A 19,812-nucleotide genomic window follows, 5' to 3' on the forward strand; every position below is an offset into this window, starting at 1 on the left:
GATAACGGCAGACCCTTGGCGGCCTGGGTAACACTTTGTGTTATTAATGTGCCAGTCTGGTGCATGAGGACAAGCGGGCACTATCAGCTCAGGAGATTGGCATAAATCAAAGGACGTCGGTGTTGCCTGTGCTTAATGGTTAATCTGGGACTTTGAGAGCAAAATTCACCCACAGAGACAGAAGACTACACACAGAGCTGGCAGCTAACCGGACATAAACTACAACTTGTTCACTATGATGGTAGATCTCTCCATTCCGCATCAAACATCGTAGTTGTGCAGAATATTGCTTTGTAAATTTTGAGGGAAAGGATTCAACGTCAGCTCCAAATAGCACAAAAAACACATGGTTCAAAGATAACAAATGATCTAATTGGTAGTTTTCATTATTTGGTGACTTAATGGGTAACTTCACTTTCATGGAAAAAAAAAATTGCACATTAAAAAAAAATAATATAGCAGATACGATTGCTACACAAGTCATATTGTAATTTGTTATTAAAAGTTACATTTCCTTTTCAAATTGTAGCGCTGTAATTTTCTGTAAAATGCAATGCAATATGGCAACCTAGAGGAGTTATGTACACAATTGATGAAAGAAATGCCCCTAGAGATGTCATTTTTTTGCTTGTGTGATTGACTCACTGATTTTTCAAGAAGTCTGAACTAAGATACAAGTCAGATTTTAGACATCCTCTGCAGCAAAAATCTCAGTTTTGGTAAGATGTTACTAAAGGATTAACCACTTCTAAAGGAATGCGGAACCTGTCACTCTCCTCATTAGAACACTGCAAGTTCATCAGCTGATCAAAAATGAAAATGTCACTCCCATTGAGAATCAGTCCTGCACAGGACATTATTTAACAAAGAGGTATTCTTTCAAAGCAGAAACAGGTAGGAATCTGCAATCCCTGCAATGTACATAGATCACCTAGAGGGGATTGTTTTTTTTTCTCAAACAAAAATGAAGCTACTCTTTAAAGTAGACCAGAACTTAATCACTAAAACCTTATCAGGAGCTTTATAGTGACAACATGTAAAACATTAAAAAAGTCAACCTACAAAAGAAGCTTCCAGATGCAGGTAATATTTGCGCAACTTTTTTTTTCTTTTAAGCGGTATAGTCACTTTATTGCAACATGATTGTTTTGGTTGTTTTCAGCTGCTTGTAATAAAAATTGGTCACTGCTGTTCCTTTTCCTTGTGCAGGGTTACTGGTCTTGCCCCCCCCCCCAGTTTTCTGCAGGCAGCTTGTAGTGGCTGGAGTTTCTGGGCCCCTCCCACAGCTCTGATCTCTGCACAGGCTATGTACAGCTCACTTATTATGTCACTGCTACTTTTAGGCAATATCTGGCATTTGATGCCCTCAAAGTGGATTTCATTTCTTTGTGGCTATTGAGGAAACTAAATGATTTATTTTGTGTCTGGAGTATAGTACATGATATAGCTGATGCGGGATATCATTGTTAATCCAATGCTGATTCTGGTCCAGATGGTTTTGTTGGGGGTCAACAGAGATGATGTCTTTACCTGATCTACCTGAGACACCTTTCGTCTCATGTCTATGGATAGAAGGTGTACCCGCTCTTCTAAGGGGATGTAAGCAGAACAGAGACAGTCTCCATCATGTGTCTATTTTTGTATAAGATTTTCCAGCAGTCCATAGACACATTGGGGTTGACTTACTAAAACTGGAGCATTCAAAATCTGATGCACCTGTGCATGGTAGCCAATCAGCTTCTAACTTCAGCTTGTTCAATTAAGCTTTGACAAAATAAGCTGAACCTGATTGGTTTCTTTGCAGAACTGCACCAGATTTTGCACTATGGTTTTAGAAAATCAACCCCATCCTCTCTGCCCCTGCCTACAAGTGGATTATGGCAGAAGTGAACTCTTAAATAACTTGTTAATAGAACAGCACTTCATAAAAAAGATCCATTTTGTATCTGGCCATAAAGCAGCTTCAGACTGCTGATCAATCCTTCCCTGGAGCTAAAAAGAGATGTAAAGGCTGTATGATGGTGGTGGTGAGGTTCACTGTCCGAGACCTGACTTTCTAGACTGTCACTGAGCAGAAATATTCCACAGCCAAACCACAATATCTAAGCACATTTGCTTCAATATACAACACATACTGTACATTTTCTTTTACTCTCCTTCAGCAAATAAACATAAGTAGTCTAGACTGTGATACTGATTGCATGAAAACTTACTGCTGTGTCTTAAAATAAATCTATTGGTAACTTTACAAGTCTGCATTAATAATTTCCAGGTGTGTAACAATATATTGCAACCAAAAAGCTCTATTTTTTATCATTAAGCCCGGGGTTCACACTGATGTGGTGCGGCACATCGCATGTGATTCTCACAGGAACCACACCGCATTCCTGTGCAAATCACATGCCATTTCTGTGCGGTACAATTTGAGGCATACTTGTTGTATACCTCAAATCACACCGTATCCACACCAAAAAAGTGCAGGACCCTTTTTAGTCTGCACCAGAATCGGATCGCATGGGTGTTCACACCCATAGGATCCAATTCTGCACATTGCACTGCATTTTGCGAACTGATTTCGGGGTGTCGTTACCTTAAAATACAGACCCGCAGTGGTTCATATGAACGGGGTGTGATTATGATGCAGTGTGGAAATCCTACAAAAACTGGTGTGAATTCCACACCACATCATTTTTTTTGTAGAAGAGACATGTTTAGTCTCTTCTGAATTAGTTACTTACATGCCTCTCCATCCCTGTACAGTTATCTGCATAAAATCTGACATGTGATGTCATCCCTGCGCGGTCAATGCCAGTGGCTGGCAAGTGAGACCTGGAAGCCAGACACCCGAAAATGTCAGCGACTGGCGGTGAGTTCCAGGGATAGCACATCGCTGGATTTCAGGTGAGTATAGTTCTGCTTTAACTACTTGCCTACCGGGCACTTATACCCCCTTCGTGCCCAGGCCAATTTTCACCTTTCAGCACTATCGCACTTTGAATGACAATTGCGTGGTCATGCAACACTGTACCCATATGAAAATTCACACACAGAGCTTTATTTTGGTGGTGTTTAATCTCCACTGGTTTTTATTTTTTGCACACAAAAAAAGAGCAAAAGATTTGGAAAAAAAGTTTTTCTTTGTATCTATTATAAAATTTTTCTCCTTCACTGATGTGGGTTGATGAGGCTGCACTGATAAGCAGTACTGATAGGCAGCACTGATGAGGTGGCACGGTTAGGCAGCACTGATGGGCTTTGTTAGGCTGCACTGACAAGGTGGCACTGATGGGCATTGATGAGGAAGCACTGATGATGCTGCACTGACATGCAGCAATGATGGTCACTGATAGTCAACACTGATGGGCACTGATAGACGGCACTGATGGGCGACACTGACTGACAGCACTGACTGACGGCACTGCTGGGCAGCACTGCTGGGCGGCACTGATGGGTGGCACTGATGGGCACTAGTGGGAGGCACTTCTGGGCACTGGTGGGTGGTATTGCTGGGCGGCACTGCAGGGCACTGATCATCAGGACACTAATCATCAGTGCCCTGATGATCAGTGCAGGGACGGACTGACAACTCATGGGGCCCCCGGGCAATAGCAAATCATGGGGCCCCTGTGTCCTCGCAAACACACAAACCACACCCAAAAAAGCCTGTGAAAGGTATCAAAAGGCATCTCATGGGGCCCCCTACTGGCAGTGCCCAAGTGCTCGAATGGTCAGTCCACCCCTGAATCAGTGTCGATCTACTCTGTGACAGCTGACGGTTATGGGCAGTACTTTCCTCACGCTGTGACAGCGTGAGGAAAGTGCTGCCGATAACCGGCAACTGTATTTACTCCGTGATCTGCTGTGTCATTGGACACAGCTGCTCATGTGGTAAAAGGCCAATGTGATTGGCCTTTTACTTCATCATGTGATCAGCTGAGATAGGCAGGTGCGCGCCGCAGGAAGCGGGGGAGGGCGTCATTCGGCTATAGCGCGGTTAGCAAGTGGTTAAAAAGTTATCCTTGGGCTCCAGTCAGTGACTTTGCCAAGGCTGAGATGATGTCATTACTCTGCTGCAAGCTGAAGCAAAGCTTCACTTTTGTAAAGAACACCCAATCAGGTGCAAAGAAAATGATAAAATAACAGCATTTTTGTTTGCACACGATTGGATGGTGGAAGTCAGCATAGTTTTACTGCAGTTACTAAGCTCTGGGGAAAATGAGTGCAACTGCACCTGTGAATTGCTCAGTTTATTCAACCCCAAAGATTTATTAAATTTACATTAGTGAACACCCACATAGAAAAAAAAAGTATTTAAGGTAACACACTTTTATAAAGCAGTGTGAGGGATAATGACGAGACGTTACAACCCAACAAAGCAAATTAGGCCATTATTGGAGCATTTAGTGAGCACATATCAAGTTTTCAATGTAATAATTACAACTGCTGATCTTCTTTATAAGTCAGTTTCCTGGCTGAGTCTGGCTTCAGTGCTCTGTGGCACTGGCTGGAAAAAGCATGCGGATAAGGAAAACCAGAATGAATCCAAGCCCCTCATTTGCATACTAGTCAGTGGTTCTGACTTTGTCCATTGCTGGCATTCCCTGTGCTGACTTATAAAAGCAGCCTGAACATACAGTGTAAGGTTCATGGAAGTCCTGTTGACGGTCCATAGTGTCACTTTGCCTCTCAGGATAGGAACTTCTGCAGAATAGACTCAGCAAGAAGTGATTAGCATTGCACAAGCCGTAATTTTCTCCAGAAAACACTTTGCTCTCTAACGTTCTCCACTGGCTCCGGAAAACACCAGGTGCTAATATTTTTATTCTTTCCTATGGAAAGCTGAAAACAAGATTTCCCCAGGAGCAGTGCAGATTACCCTTAAAAAGCCAGCAACCAGCCTGACATGGACAAAAGGAGCAAATTATAATCTAAGGTCTATTACCTATTTAAGGATATAATCCTAAAAAAATTACTCAGCGACTTGGGTTTAGCAGCTTTATGCTGCACAGTGTGACAAATTCTCGACACTATACTTGATGCCGATTGGCTGCATAATGTAAAGCTCTAATGTGGGCAGTACACAACAGGTTTTTGTGGCAGTTTTGGAAGCTGTCTATAAACCTTCAATTAAAAAGAATAACTGAATAAGGGAATGGCCTCCTGGTTTTTGAGAGACCAAAAAATTGAAACTGAGGGGAAAATTGATCAATTGAAAGGTCTTTTGAACCGCATTTCAATTGTTTAGTCAGCTGAAATTAGGGAACAAATTATGTTCTCGGACAGCTGTCACCAGAACAACATACCTTGTGCTAACATGGGCCATGACAGCTCCTCTTTATGGAGAGATCTGGGATCTATTAGACTCCAGATCGCTCCTCTGCATTCCAAAACAGCCAATCAAACCGAGATCATTTGTTTGTTTAAGCTAGCGGTGGCTGGTAAACCAATCAAATCCGTAAGTAACTAAATCCTTGCCAATTTCAGTTTCTGACGCCACAGTGGGGGAGAAACAAAGCAATTTCCTCTCACTCTGTCTAGGGCATCTTATGTTGCCGGTTGCTTCAGTCCTGGACCAGTGGGATGGAAGAGCCCAGTAAAGGCAGCAGGTGGCGTGGGGGAGGGGGCAGGTGACATCCTCCTGCTGCCTCTAAAATTGATCAGGTGGCTGTATAGTCACCCAATCACTTGTACATTGTAGGGAATTGCCAGCTGTAAAAATGATATCTGGATTATGGCTGCTGCAGCCATGACCCAGATATCACCGCTCCCATCCGAGGACGTTCGGCAAGTCCTAAGGACAGGAAGCAGCTAATATGGCCTACAAGCATGACCTTATATTTTCATCTCCATTACACAGTGGGGAATATGGGGCAGGGCAATAAATAGCTTACAGAAAATATCTAGGATGGAAGATAACCTTTGTTTTAGCTCACAGGAAGTGACAGGGACACTGTATTTTTGGCAAAATCAAGTGTTTTCTGTACTTGCTGAAAATGTTCTTAGCTTAAAAAAAACAAATACTAATGCAGCTACCACAATTAAGAACTGTAATCTGCAATATATTATATCTTTGTTCTTGGGTTTAGAAATTATTTCATCTCTACTCTCAATGGTCCAGCAATCACACATATCTATCAACAAAAGGTAGATAGGGGTGGGGTCAAAACTTTTCCGCACTCGATCCAAAAATAAAAAAAAATTAACTATAAATACATTTCAACTCCTTATTTTGGCTACTGTGCAAGGGACAGGAGGACATCTGTTGCTGGTGAAGGAAATATTATTTCTCTTGAGGGAAGGGTTCTCTGCTGTAGGAACGGTTAACTTGTGAAATTCTATTGTTTGTGAATGTGAATATAAGGGCTCGTTCACACTAGGCTGTTTTGCCAACGCTTGCCAAACGCCCCTATAGCGTTTGGCAAGCGTTGGTCCGGCGTTTGCGGAGCGTTATTAACGCTCTGCAAACGCTCTGCAAACGCCGCATGCGCGGTTTAGCGGCGGTTGCTAGGCGTTTGCCGAGCGTTAATAACACCCCACAAACGCCTATAATGCAGTTTGAGTGGTGTTACCGCTCCGCAAACGCCCCGCAATCGCACCGCAAACGCCGGCCGGGCGTTTGCGGAGCGGCACCATAGACGAGAATAGGAGGCTTCAAAGCCTCCTGACTCGTCCAGAGGCGTCCGTTTTGCCGCGACGCAACGCGACGCAACGCAAACGCTCCCGTTAGAACAGCACCATGTGCTGTAATGTGCAGAATTGGCAGAGGCGTTTGGGAAGCGGTAAAAACGCTTATCAAACGCCTCTCTGCCGCCTGCACACAAGGCTAGTGTGAACGTAGCCTTAGAATGATAAAAGTCTGGGAAGTTTTCTTACTGCCAGGTGTGCCAACTGTATTCATTACTAAAGAATTGTATGGGAATAGTGCAACTCAGGGAGCTGACCAAAAAAAGACATTGTTGCCTGGGGAGGGGGTTGTTTTTGCCTTGATCAAAATCACATCCATTGGAGCCTTCTACAGCAAATACTAACATGTTATTTTCACTGTCACTGGCTATGTTAACAATGTTATTATGAAGAAAAGTATAAAAATCAGGCAGCAAAGAGTTAATTGTTTGGTGGCTAGGGTGGAGGACAGGTAACGCGCGGCTGGCCGCTTAGCTGAGGACATGGGGGTTAAATTACACAGCATACTCATTTTCTCATCTCAGCATTCTAGCGTGGGTAGGAGTGCACTCATTTTGCAAAAAGCTGTCATTACCGTAACGATTTTGGCAGGTCTATATTAGAAGACAGGAGCTGTCAGTGCTAGATGAGATGTTTGTCACACAGACTCCCCTCCGCCTCCCGGTGATAGGAAGGAGCTAAACCAAAGGGAAGAGTAAACACTTTAAAGATGCAGAAGAGGCAAGAGAGGGTGAGCAGGAAGGAGCATGAACACACAATAGCTCCATTGTACTATGAAGAACAAAGCTGTTACCTGGCATGGCGCATAGTACAGATTATCCCCCAGATTCAGGTTACCTCCCCATGGTGGCAAGCAGCAGCCAGCAGACATAAATTATCATCCTGCATTGTGCAGTTACAGCCTAATCCGCTATTTTTAGTGGCAGAGAGTTGTTTTAAGAAATTTACCCATTCCTCTAACTTCACGCACGGAATGCCTCATAATTCAAAACAATCATTGCAAGATGGCACTGATTGTGCCTGCCATCTGTCATACAATGCAAAAAAAAGACGGCACAGTGGCTTAATGGTTAGCACTTCTACCTGGTAGTACTAGGGTTGCTGGTTCAAAACCCAACCATGGCACCACCTGCCTGGAGTTAGCATTTTCTCCCTGTGCTTTCGTAGGTCTTTATTCCATAGGTCAGCTTTGAAATACTACAATGATATCATATTAACAAACACAGAGCTACATCCATTTGTGCCTTTTATTTATGCCTGGAGTTTTGTGGGTAATGCACATACAATGTTCCTGGTGTCCATAGGCCATGTGATCTTTGCCGTGGCTTTAGGTCACATGAGGAAGTTCAGTAGCAGCTTTTTGTTATAACTATTCTATTATTATTCGTGGCAAGAAAGTAATTCATTTTTTTCTCAAAATAACAACATGATTTTACAATGTTGACATATGCTCTACTGTTTGTGACAATTTCAGGGTCACTATAATAATCTTTATGAGAAAGTAGGGTTGTTGGAGGAGTTGCAAAGATGGGAGATACTCTGGAAAATCAATATCGCTGATAATCATATACAAGTAGATCTACAAGAGATGAAGGAGGCTAAGGCAATGAAGATAGTATATAAAATAATAAGGGAGAAAGAAAACATGAGATACAGCATTGATAACATCCATGGGCTCACCCTGTCACCCAGCGATGCACACAGACACGACAAGAGGAGATAATCAAGGCATCGCTGTGTGTGCGGGGGAACACATTAATAAAGAAATCGCACAACGTGGTATTCTGATCTCTCTTGCAAACAACCTGCTCTGCCCTCTCTTTGCCGCGCTGCAAAAGAGCAGTCTAATTAATCCTGGCCTGATGCGAGATATTTTAACCCCTGGAACAGGTCACCTCAACCATTGCCGGCTGAAGCTTTCAAAGCAAGTCAGCAACGTCATTGAATGCTGAATGACAACCGTGCAATGGTTTGGACAGGCTGGTAACAACACACTGTTAACCCAATGACGGACACTGGTAAGGAGCTTGTGAAGAAAAAAGGTTTCCTTGTCCCTAGATCTTAGAGGGTAGTTGAATATGTTTTCCTTTTTTGGCATACCACTAAAATAATATTTGTCCAGTGGCTTCACATTGACATACAGAGCGATATCACAAAAACCTAAATAAGTTGGTCCTGAAGGCACAAACAAATTAAGGTCTTTGTTTTCACTGGGAGCCCCCGCTGGCTTTCCAGCATCTAATCACTAATAGCCTCCATCAGTGTGAATGGAGCCTAAAGATAGCCATTGATGAACCGAATCACAGCTGGTTCAGCAGAGACCTACCAAGATTGGATCCATCTACGGGCAGGCTGATTGTACCCAGTTGACCCATCGATATACTTGGGTACACCCAGCCTGTTGGATTTTTTGACATGTGATTACTGCTGGCGGCTATAACTACTAGCAGTAATCATTGTGGTTTACTGGCTGGGAAGGCTCCCAGCCAGCAGAACACAATAGCGCTGTGGGAGGGATTCCCCTGACTGTATTAATGGGGGAATCGAGCAGTTTCTTTTTCTGCAACTTGTGGTTGCAGGAAAGAAAATTTAATTATCTATGTCTTGCTTCAGATACAGGGACAGAGTGTTGCCAGTGTCATTCGATAACAGGAAGTGCCTGAACAAGGACCTTCATGGCAGAATCAGCGGGTATTATTTTTAACCACTTGCTGCTCTGCCAGTGTACATTTACTGTGGTGGGGTGGCATGATCAGGCACAGTCACATATATATATATATATATATATATATATGCGATTTGCCTTCTTCCAGGTTTGGGGTGCGAGCATTCATGCCCCCTGCCAACATGCACTGTGACAGGACACAGCATGATTTTGGCAACTGATTTCAGCCAATGATTTTCACTGAAGTCAGCTGATTGGCTATGTGCAATCACACAGAGTTCTGTGTTTACAAAACACAGAACTCTGTGTACAGGGAACAGCAATCTGGCTGTTTTTTCTCCCTGCAAAGCACGGTGAAAAAACAGACATACAGTAAAGTAAAAGCAGCAGACATTACACATTGTTAGGCACACAGGTAACCATTTGATTGCCCCTAGATGTCCCAGCCAGTGTAATTGGTACAGTGACAGAGTACAGTATTAGCACTGATCACTGTATTAGTGTCACTTATGATATCAGTGTCAGTCAGTTCAGTTAGTGTATCTCCCAGCCAGCATGAGCTAGCACCAAATTGCCCACCACACTATCAAAGCCCCACTATAAGTTGTTGATCACCGCCATGAACAGAACAGCATCTTAGCTGTATAAATTCCATACTCTATATCTAAACCATAGTTTGCAGACTCTGTTTGCACAAACCAATTAATATACACTTATTCTGATTTTTTAAATTGTTTTTACCAAAGACATATATAGCAGAAAACATTTTGGCCTAAATTTATGAAAAAAATTTGCTTTTTTGATTAGATATGTTTTATAATGGAAACTAGAAAATATTCAGTCTTTTTAAAAATGTGTAGCAAAAAATAAAAAACTCAGTGGTGACCAAATACCACGAAAAGAAAGCTCTAATTGTGTAAAAAAATGATATACATTTCATTTGTGTACAATGTTGCATGACCAAGAAATTGCCAGTTAAAATAGTGCATTGCTGAATAGCAAAAAATGCTGTGGTCATGAAGGGGGTAAAACCTTCCAGGGATCAAGTGGTTAACCGCTTCAGCTCCAGAGGATTTAACCCCTTCCTGACCAGGCCATTGTTTGTGATATGGCACTGTGTTACTTTAACTGACAATTGCGCAGTCATGCAACACTGTACCCAAATTAAATTTATGTCCATTTTTCCCACAAATAGAGCTTTCTTTTAGTGGTATTTGATCACCTCTGCAGTTTTTACTTTTTGCATTATAAACAAAAAAATACTGACAATTTTGAAAAAAAAAACCAATATTTTTAATTTTCTACTATAAAACATATCCAATAAAAAAAATTAAAAATAAAATGTCTTCATAAATTTAGGCCAAAATGTATTCTGCTACATATTTTTGGTAAAAAAAAATCCCAATAAGCATATATTGATTGGTTTGCAGAAAAGTTATAGTGTCTACAAACAGTGGGCCATTTTCTGGATTTTTTTTTCTATACTAGTAATGGCGGCGATCAATGAGTTATGGCGGGATTGTGGTGGACATTTTTACACTAGCTGACACTTTGCAAGAATCAGTGACACTAATACAGTGATCAGTGCTAGAAATATACTCTGATCACTGTACCAATGACACTGGTTGGGAAGGGGTTAGAATCTAGGGCAGTGATGGCGAACCCGTGGCACGCGTGCCACAGCCGGCACGCCGAGCCTTATCTGTGGGCACGCCAGGAGAATCCAGCGGCGCGCTGTCTTCCCGGCTGTAGTGTGCGTGACAGCCGGGTCCCAAGTGCGCATGCACAAGAAGCAGTGCTCTTTGTGAATGGTAAGGCGGTACCTGGGACACATGACAGATCCCAGAAGCCGCCGGACCAATCACAAAGCGCAGCGCTTCTCGCGCATGCGCACTGGGCATCCGGCTGTCTGACGAGCGCCCACACTACAGAAGCCGGGAAGACAGCGCGCGGCTGGATAAAGGAACAGGTAAGATAAAAAAAAAACTCTGCGGAAGTAAGAGCGGGTACCTGTCAAATTCAGGTACCCGCTCCCCCTCCCTCCCCAAAGGTCAGCAGTCATCTCTGTACTGTCCGCAGTCTCTGGTCATCCCTGTGCTGTCCGCAGTCTCTGGTCATCCCTGTACTGTGTCCGCAGTCTCTGGTCATCTCCTGTACTGTCCGCAGTCTCTGGTCATCCCTGTGCTGTCCGCAGTCTCTGGTCATCCCTGTACTGTGTCCACAGTCTCTGGTCATCCCTGTGCTTGCTGTCCGCAGTCTCTGGTCATCTCCTGTACTGTGTCCGCAGTCTCTGGTCATCCCTGTGCTTGCTGTTCGCAGTCTCTGGTCATCTCCTGTACTGTGTCCGCAGTCTCTGGTCATCCCTGTACTGTGTCCGCAGTCTCTGGTCATCTCCTGTACTGTGTCCGCAGTCTCTGGTCATCCCTGTACTGTCCGCAGTCACTGGTCATCCCTGTACTGTGTCCGCAGTCTCTGGTCATCTCCTGTACTGTGTCCGCAGTCTCTGGTCATCCCTGTACTGTCCGCAGTCTCTGGTCATCCCTGTACTGTGTCCGCAGTCTCTGGTCATCCCTGTACTGTCCGCAGTCTCTGGTCATCTCCTGTACTGTCCGCAGTCTCTGGTCATCTCCTGTACTGTTCGCAGTCTCTGGTCATCTCCTGTACTGTGTCCGCAGTCTCTGGTCATCTCCTGTACTGTGTCCGCAGTCTCTGGTCATCTCCTGTACTGTCCGCAGTCTCTGGTCATCTCCTGTACTGTCCGCAGTCTTTGGTCATCCCTGTACTGTGTCCGCAGTCTCTGGTCATCCCTGTACTGTGTCCGCAGTCTCTGGTCATCTCCTGTACTGTGTCCGCAGTCTCTGGTCATCCCTGTACTGTGTCCGCAGTCTCTGGTCATCTCCTGTACTGTGTCCGCAGTCTCTGGTCATCCCTGTACTGTGTCCGCAGTCTCTGGTCATCCCTGTACTGTCCGCAGTCTCTGGTCATCCCTGTACTGTGTCTGCAGTCTCTGGTCATCCCTGTACTGTGTCTGCAGTCTCTGGTCATCCCTGTACTGTGTCTGCAGTCTCTGGTCATCCCTGTACTGTGTCTGCAGTCTCTGGTCATCCCTGTACTGTGTCCGCAGTCTCTGGTCATCCCTGTACTGTCCGCAGTCTCTGGTCATCCCTGTACTGTCCGCAGTCTCTGGTCATCTCCTGTACTGTTTGCAGTCTCTGGTCATCTCCTGTACTGTGTCCGCAGTCTCTGGTCATCTCCTGTACTGTGTCCGCAGTCTCTGGTCATCTCCTGTACTGTGTCCGCAGTCTCTGGTCATCTCCTGTACTGTCCGCAGTCTCTGGTCATCCCTGTACTGTCCGCAGTCTCTGGTCATCCCTGTACTGTGTCCGCAGTCTCTGGTCATCCCTGTACTGTGTCCGCAGTCTCTGGTCATCTCCTGTACTGTGTCCGCAGTCTCTGGTCATCCCTGTACTGTCCGCAGTCTCTGGTCATCTCCTGTACTGTGTCCGCAGTCTCTGGTCATCTCCTGTACTGTGTCCGCAGTCTCTGGTCATCTCCTGTACTGTGTCCGCAGTCTCTGGTCATCTCCTGTACTGTGTCCGCAGTCTCTGGTCATCTCCTGTACTGTGTCCGCAGTCTCTGGTCATCTCCTGTACTGTGTCCGCAGTCTCTGGTCATCTCCTGTACTGTGTCCGCAGTCTCTGGTCATCTCCTGTACTGTCCGCAGTCTCTAGTCATCCCTGTACTGTCCGCAGTCTCTGGTCATCCCTGTACTGTGTCCGCAGTCTCTGGTCATCCCTGTACTGTGTCTGCAGTCTCTGGTCATCCCTGTACTGTCCGCAGTCTCTGGTCATCTCCTGTACTGTGCCCGCAGTCTCTGGTCATCCCTGTACTGTGTCCGCAGTCTCTGGTCATCCCTGTACTGTCCGCAGTCTCTGGTCATCCCTGTACTGTGTCCGCAGTCTCTGGTCATCCCTGTACTGTGTCCGCAGTCTCTGGTCATCCCTGTACTGTCCGCAGTCTCTGGTCATCCCTGTACTGTCCGCAGTCTCTGGTCATCTCCTGTACTGTGTCCGCAGTCTCTGGTCATCCCTGTACTGTGTCCGCAGTCTCTGGTCATCCCTGTACTGTGTCCGCAGTCTCTGGTCATCCCTGTACTGTCCGCAGTCTCTGGTCATCCCTGTACTGTCCGCAGTCTCTGGTCATCCCTGTACTGTGTCCGCAGTCTCTGGTCATCCCCGTACTGTGTCCGCAGTCTCTGGTCATCCCTGTACTGTGTCCACAGTCTCTGGTCATCCCTGTACTGTTAATTAGTTTGCACTACTGTACGAGTTGTTTTTTCTAAACCAAAAGCTCGATATTCAGGTTTCATTGCAGTGTTGGCACTTTGAAAGAAATAAGTTGGTTTTGGGTTGCAGTTTGGGCACTCGGGCTCAAAAAGGTTCGCCATCACTGATCTAGGGTGATCAAAGTTTTAAGTGTGTGCCTAGCTATGTGCTCATGTAATACTAGATGGCGCTACAAGGGCAAATGATGGATTGTGTTCCCAGCTCTGCAGGAACACACGGTCGATCACTTTCCCCTATTGCAACAGAGCTGTGCCAATGTAAACATAGGCACAGTTCTGGTCTACTCCCTGCCCGACAATCTGTGGGTGCTAGCAAACATCCATTCGCTGGGACTCGGAGATCGGCTTCTGCTGTAACAAATCACAGCAGAAGCAATCCACCAGTGGTGCACACGTGCCCCCATGATGCAGATGTGCAAAATCGTGTATATATATATATATATATATATATGTGTGTGTGTGGGGGATTTTGCACAGGAGGACCGCCCTGTAGCAGTAAAACTGCTATAAGGCAGACAAAAAGAGGTTGACAAAAGCTGCAGATTCTAAAATATTCAAAATGACTTTCGAAATTACATTAATATGTTAATGTTTGTATTACATTTTATTGGCTGGGTTTACTTACAGTACTACTAAACCCAGGACCCTGCATTCACTATACTTGGTATCCCACAGTACACACAACATGGAAATACAATTATTTTAGTAAATATAAACTGCTAAATACCTTTTCTCTTCAGCAGCTACAGCAGTCTTGTGACTTCTATCAGTGTCCATCTGAGCACTGGTTAAAGCTTGTAGGAGCAGTTTTCATTCTTCTCTGGCTGTCCTATGAGGCTGCATAACCCCTGCCCCTCTGCCTGGACAGTGCGGATCGGCCCTGTGCTGTTCACATGCACCCTTCCAAAGAGCAAAATCTTTTTAGCAATACACACTAAACTGAGCATGTGCAGAGTGCCTCCTAGAGCTCTGTACTATCAGCAGATGGATTGGGGACTGTGGAAGAAGGGGATGATCAGAAAAGACAGGATCAAACTGACTTTTTACACAAGGTGGAGGATTAACCCCTTAGGTTCCACAGTGAGTATAACAAGCATGATTTACTGCATATACAGACTGATTTTACTGTTGTGGGTTTAGTAACACTTTAAAGCCCATTCTCACTTCATGCAGTGGGAATGCACAATCCCACTCACTTTTTTGTGTGCGTTTTTCATGCGCTAACATTAGTTGTGCATACAGCAGCCCATTCAGTTGAAAATGTGGGTAGAATCGTGCATTTCTGCCTGTGTTTTCAGACATGCAGAGGGATGTGCTTGTGGTGCCTCTTCTTCTTAATGGCACCCCAAATGCAGTGTGATTCTGCCATGTATGGGCTCCATGAATGGGCTGCCCTATGCGTGGCAAACACGCCAAAGAAACTCTTGTACCAAAGTTTGCCACTGAGCCAGGCGAGATTGGTGACGTGTGCTTTACCATGATACTTGCATGTTTTTTTTGTGCGACATACATGGCAAAATCACACTGCAGGCAGAAATGCACGATTCTACCCACATTTTTAGAGCACATTTTCAGAGCAAAGTTAGAGCTACACAAGAGAGTTTTGTAGTTTAGTAACACTACTAAAATTGCTACCAAATTCTTACCAGGAGTAGCAACTTACAACTAAATAAATAGAACAAACAGCTCCCTATGGAGTAAGTCACACATGAAATACAATCTTGTAGCGTTCATTTGCACATGACTGAAGGATTGGGCAATCATGCATGGTTAGTAAATTCTACTGTTTTAGCATATGGCTCTCTGTCTCCTCACTTAAACCCCAGTCACATCGGGTGCGACTTGCAAATCTTATGCCAAGTCGCACCCTATTGTCCACTATTAGAGTGGTCATATCGGTGTGGTTCCGACTTGGTTTTGTTGCGATTTGCATAGATATCTGTGTCAGATGTCTTGCAAATCGCAACTGAAATCGGCAGGTTACCCAATTATGAAATCATGTGACTTCACTGTACGTCGCACGATTTCAAAATCGGCTTTGATGTGACCGGGGGCTAACTCCTCACTCATCTAACAGATATCAGCATCTGAAATTTGCTTCCCTCTCCTCTCCTTGGTTTAATATCAAGGCTGACTTCCTGAACATAAATACTGTACTTTTGCAGCAACAAACTACATTGTTACATGTTGCACAAGAAGGAAACAGAAGGACCCAGTCTCCAAGAAATCCCAGAGATTTCACTGCAAGAGCGGCCACATGTTTCTGATCAGAGGGAGATTAAATACTTTCCCGTTAATTAGAGCTTGGGAAATATCAGTGAGCATATGGTCATCTCCTGCAAATCTTAGCCCGTAGCCTGGGGACCCCAAGTGAGACTGACAGCCCCTCCGGCAAGCAGATGAAATGTGTGTGTGAAATGTCAACTGGAAAAGACACAAAGCTGGTCTGTGCAACTCAAATATAAACAGGACTTGAAAATAATCAGAAAAAAGAAAAAAAATATGATACTGCTGTGTGGCTTATTCTTTGAATCAGTTCAAAGAGCAATCCTTGTGCAAAGTACGATTACCTTTAAAAACCATAGTGTCAGTTATCAGTTTACAGAGAAGATGATGATGGTGGCTCACTGTAATGTGCATCTTATTGCTGATTTTTTGTTTAAAGCTGAAGTTTAATCTTTTTATGTTTTTCTTTTTTGGTTTCTCGACCCAACCCATCCACTCCTTTATTAGCCATGCTAAAAGTAAATCAATAAAACCTGATTTAATTACATAACCTATTTCAGATATCAGTGATCAGGGTGCTGTACATCTCTTCCTGTAAACATCACAGCACCCTGCCTCAGTACTTCTCTCAAGAGTCCTCAGCCCTGATGCAAGCAGCGGTCTGGCTCTTGATGGGTGGATGCCAGTCTGGAAAAAGGAGCTTTCCTAGACAGGCTATGATCTGCATTCAGACCCCCTCTAGGCAACACTGACATTGATGATGCTGGCCATCCATGATAAAAATACCTGAATTCCAATTATTTAAAGGGGCAGGCCAGGTACAGTTAGGCTTGGAAGAAAAGAGCTAGTGGCTACTTGAAGCCCTCCAGCCAGAAAATTAAGAGGGCTCCATTTGTCTTGCTGCAGCTTCTAATGCACACTGTGAGAAGTTCATTGTGGTCAAACAGAACTGCAGACACATATACGCTATATTGCCAAAAGTATTGGAATGCCTGCCTTTACATGCACATGAACTTTATTGGCATCCCAGGCTTAGTCCGTAGGGTTTAATATTGGGTTAGCCCACCCCTTTCTGTTATAACAGCTTCAACTCTTCGGAGAAGGCTGTCCACAAGGTTTAGGAGTGTGGCTATGGGAATGTTTGACCATTCTACTAGAAGAGCATTTGTGAGGTTAGGCGCTGATGTCAAGATGAGAAGACCTGACTCGCACTCTCCACTCTAATTCATCCCTAAGGTGTTCTGTCAGGTTGAGGTCAGGACTCTGTGCAGGCCAGTCAAGATCCTCCACCCCAGATTTGATCATCCATGTCTTTATGGACCTTGCTTGGAAGGGGCCATCCCCAAACTGTTCCTGCAAAGTTGGGAGCATGAAATTGTCCAAAATGTCTTGGTATGCTGACACCTTAAGAGTTCCCTTCACAAGGGGCAAGGCCCAACCCCTGAGAAGTGTGATTCATATTTCTAGAGAAGACATCTCCACTGCTCTAGAGTCCAGTAGTGGCTTGCTTTACACCACTGCATCCTACGCTTTGCATTGCACTTGGTGATGTAAGGCTTGGATGCAGCTGCTCAGTAATGGAAGACCATTCTATGAAGCTCTCTGTGCACTGTTGCTGTGCTAATCTGAAGGCCACATGAAGTTTGCAGGTCTTTAGCTGTTTACTCTGCAGACAGTTGGCGACTTCTGCGCACTGTGCGTTTCAGCATGTCTTTTTACATGGTCTACCATTTCATGGCTGAGTTGCTGTTGTTCCCAGTTGCTTCCACTTTGTTATAACATCACTAACAGTTGACTGTGGAATATTTAGTAGCAAGCAAATTTCACCGATGATCTTATTGCGCAGGTGGCAGTCTATCTCAGTACCATCCTTGAATTCACTGAGCTCCTGAGAGTGACCCATTCTGTCACAAATGTTTGTAGTTGCAGTCTGCATACCTAGGTGCTTAATATTATACACCTGTGGCCATGGAGGTGATTGGAACACCTGAATCCAATGATTTGGAGGTGTGTTCCAATACTTTTGGCAATAAAATGTATGTGGAAAATTTAAATAAATAAGGCAAAACTGCTACATGCGTGGCCAGCAGAGATTTGTCATAGAACATAACTTGAGAGAAACTTTGATGTTTATGTTAAAAAAAGAGCTGTTTATGAGATTCACATTGCAACAACAGTAACCAACACATAAAAGGATGAAAAAACGTACAGTTTAAGCACAGAGCGGGTCTGAGTTTGTGCACCCCTCCATTGGAAAGAAAGCTCAGACACAGTACACCACTCACCAATATCCAACAATAAAAGGTAGATTTATTAAAACTGAAGCACTCAGAATCTGGAGCAGCTGCGTGTGTTAGCCAATCAGCTTCTAACTTCAGCTTGTTCAATTAAGCTTTGACAATATAACCTGGAAGCCAATTTGTTTCTATGCAGAGCTGCACCAGATTTTGCACTCTTCAGTTTTTGTAAATAAACCCATAAATGTATTGGTAGAGAGATGGACCAGAGGCTTGAAGATGGGTAGAAGTTGAGGTTCAAACTCAGGAGATAGCTCTCTTTCAATTAGGGTAATCTCGGGGTCCCCAGTGTAGTCTGAGAAATGCATTTAGGATGAGAGCACCATAATAGTAGTAATAGTCCAGTAGATTTGTATTGTACATGAGAAAAGAAGCCAATGTGTTTCAGGAGCCGGCTACTTATAGCGCTCTGTGAATGGTCCTGCGGTCTTCTGGGACCTGTGGCTACGGGAGGGAAGGAGGCAGGGCATGGCGCATCATCCTCGGATAGACGAGGATTGCAGAAGTAGCATTAATAAAAAGCAGTAATCATTCTCTCTCTCCCCCCAAAACCTGTAATACATACCAAAAACATTTTCCTTTACCTGGAGTGCAAATCAGCCCACATTTCTACAAATTGTCATGACATCATTTGGCAGTGTATGTGCATCTCTAATTAGCTCTTTTTTTGTTTTTTTCTAAAATGAATGCAATCATTTTTTAACAAATGATATCAAAGAATTCTCCCCCCGTCGATCCTGGCTCCTCATGTGCTCTGCAGCAAACATTACTGTCTGTCTGCCTATGTAAATTGGATATTGGAAGTTGAAAGCATTTTACCATTGTACACCTTGACAGCCTGTCACCAGGGTTTAATGACTGCCTCCTAATTTAGTATTTGTTCAATAGCTTTTTCAATTTAGCCTTGAAAGTGGCAATACACAGGCAGCCTATGATTGAAGGAAGGCGGCTGTGTGACACGTGTGCCTGAAAGCAGATATTTTTCTTTAATACTAAAATGGTCCAAAGTGCACTATGGCATCTACGTAAGTGCTGGTATGACGGAGCTGCACCATTGCAGGGGGCTGTTTGTGAGTGACAGATGAAGCACGCCTAAACATTCGATGGTGAAAACAGCAATAGTGATGCGTAGTAACTAATCCGGTGTTGGTTTACTGGTGGCATTTTAGTTACAGAGAATATGTCACTTTTAGCTAGCTTTCACGAATCTTAGGTCCATGTCACACTGGTCATTTTGTAACAGTGATTTTTTTTTCATCAGCTACAGAGTTTGTGTTGCTAGGAAAAAATAATTTGCAGTCAATAAAAGTTATGTGTCATCGGCTTTCCAAGCGATCTGTAGCTCAGTCGCTGAGCAATTGGCTTTTTGCTGAGTTTGGAACTACAGGGTCAAAATCTTCAGTAGCTCCTCATGTTATTCAATACAGCTGCCGATTGACCAAGATGCACCAGCAGTTTGTAGCTGCTTAGATAAATATTATAATCAGCTAAAGAAGGAACGCTGTATCAGCCTACACATCTCCAAACACAAGCAGAGAGATCTGTAGATGCTACAAATATACCACAGCCTCCTTCTTCGAGTACCACCCACAGGT

General features: G+C 44.2%; 1 protein-coding gene across 2 annotated transcripts in view; it reads left to right on the top strand.

Annotated features, from left to right (window-relative positions):
* KIRREL3 (kirre like nephrin family adhesion molecule 3) overlaps positions 1-19,812 on the top strand; it is a 1,079,924-nt gene that overhangs the window by 323,667 nt on the left and 736,445 nt on the right. The window lies entirely within an intron of this gene.

This window comes from Staurois parvus, unplaced genomic scaffold (genome assembly GCF_062004578.1).
Source record: "Staurois parvus isolate SC_StPar_1 unplaced genomic scaffold, SC_StPar_1.0 ptg000671l, whole genome shotgun sequence".
Classification (NCBI taxonomy): Eukaryota; Metazoa; Chordata; class Amphibia; order Anura; family Ranidae; genus Staurois; species Staurois parvus.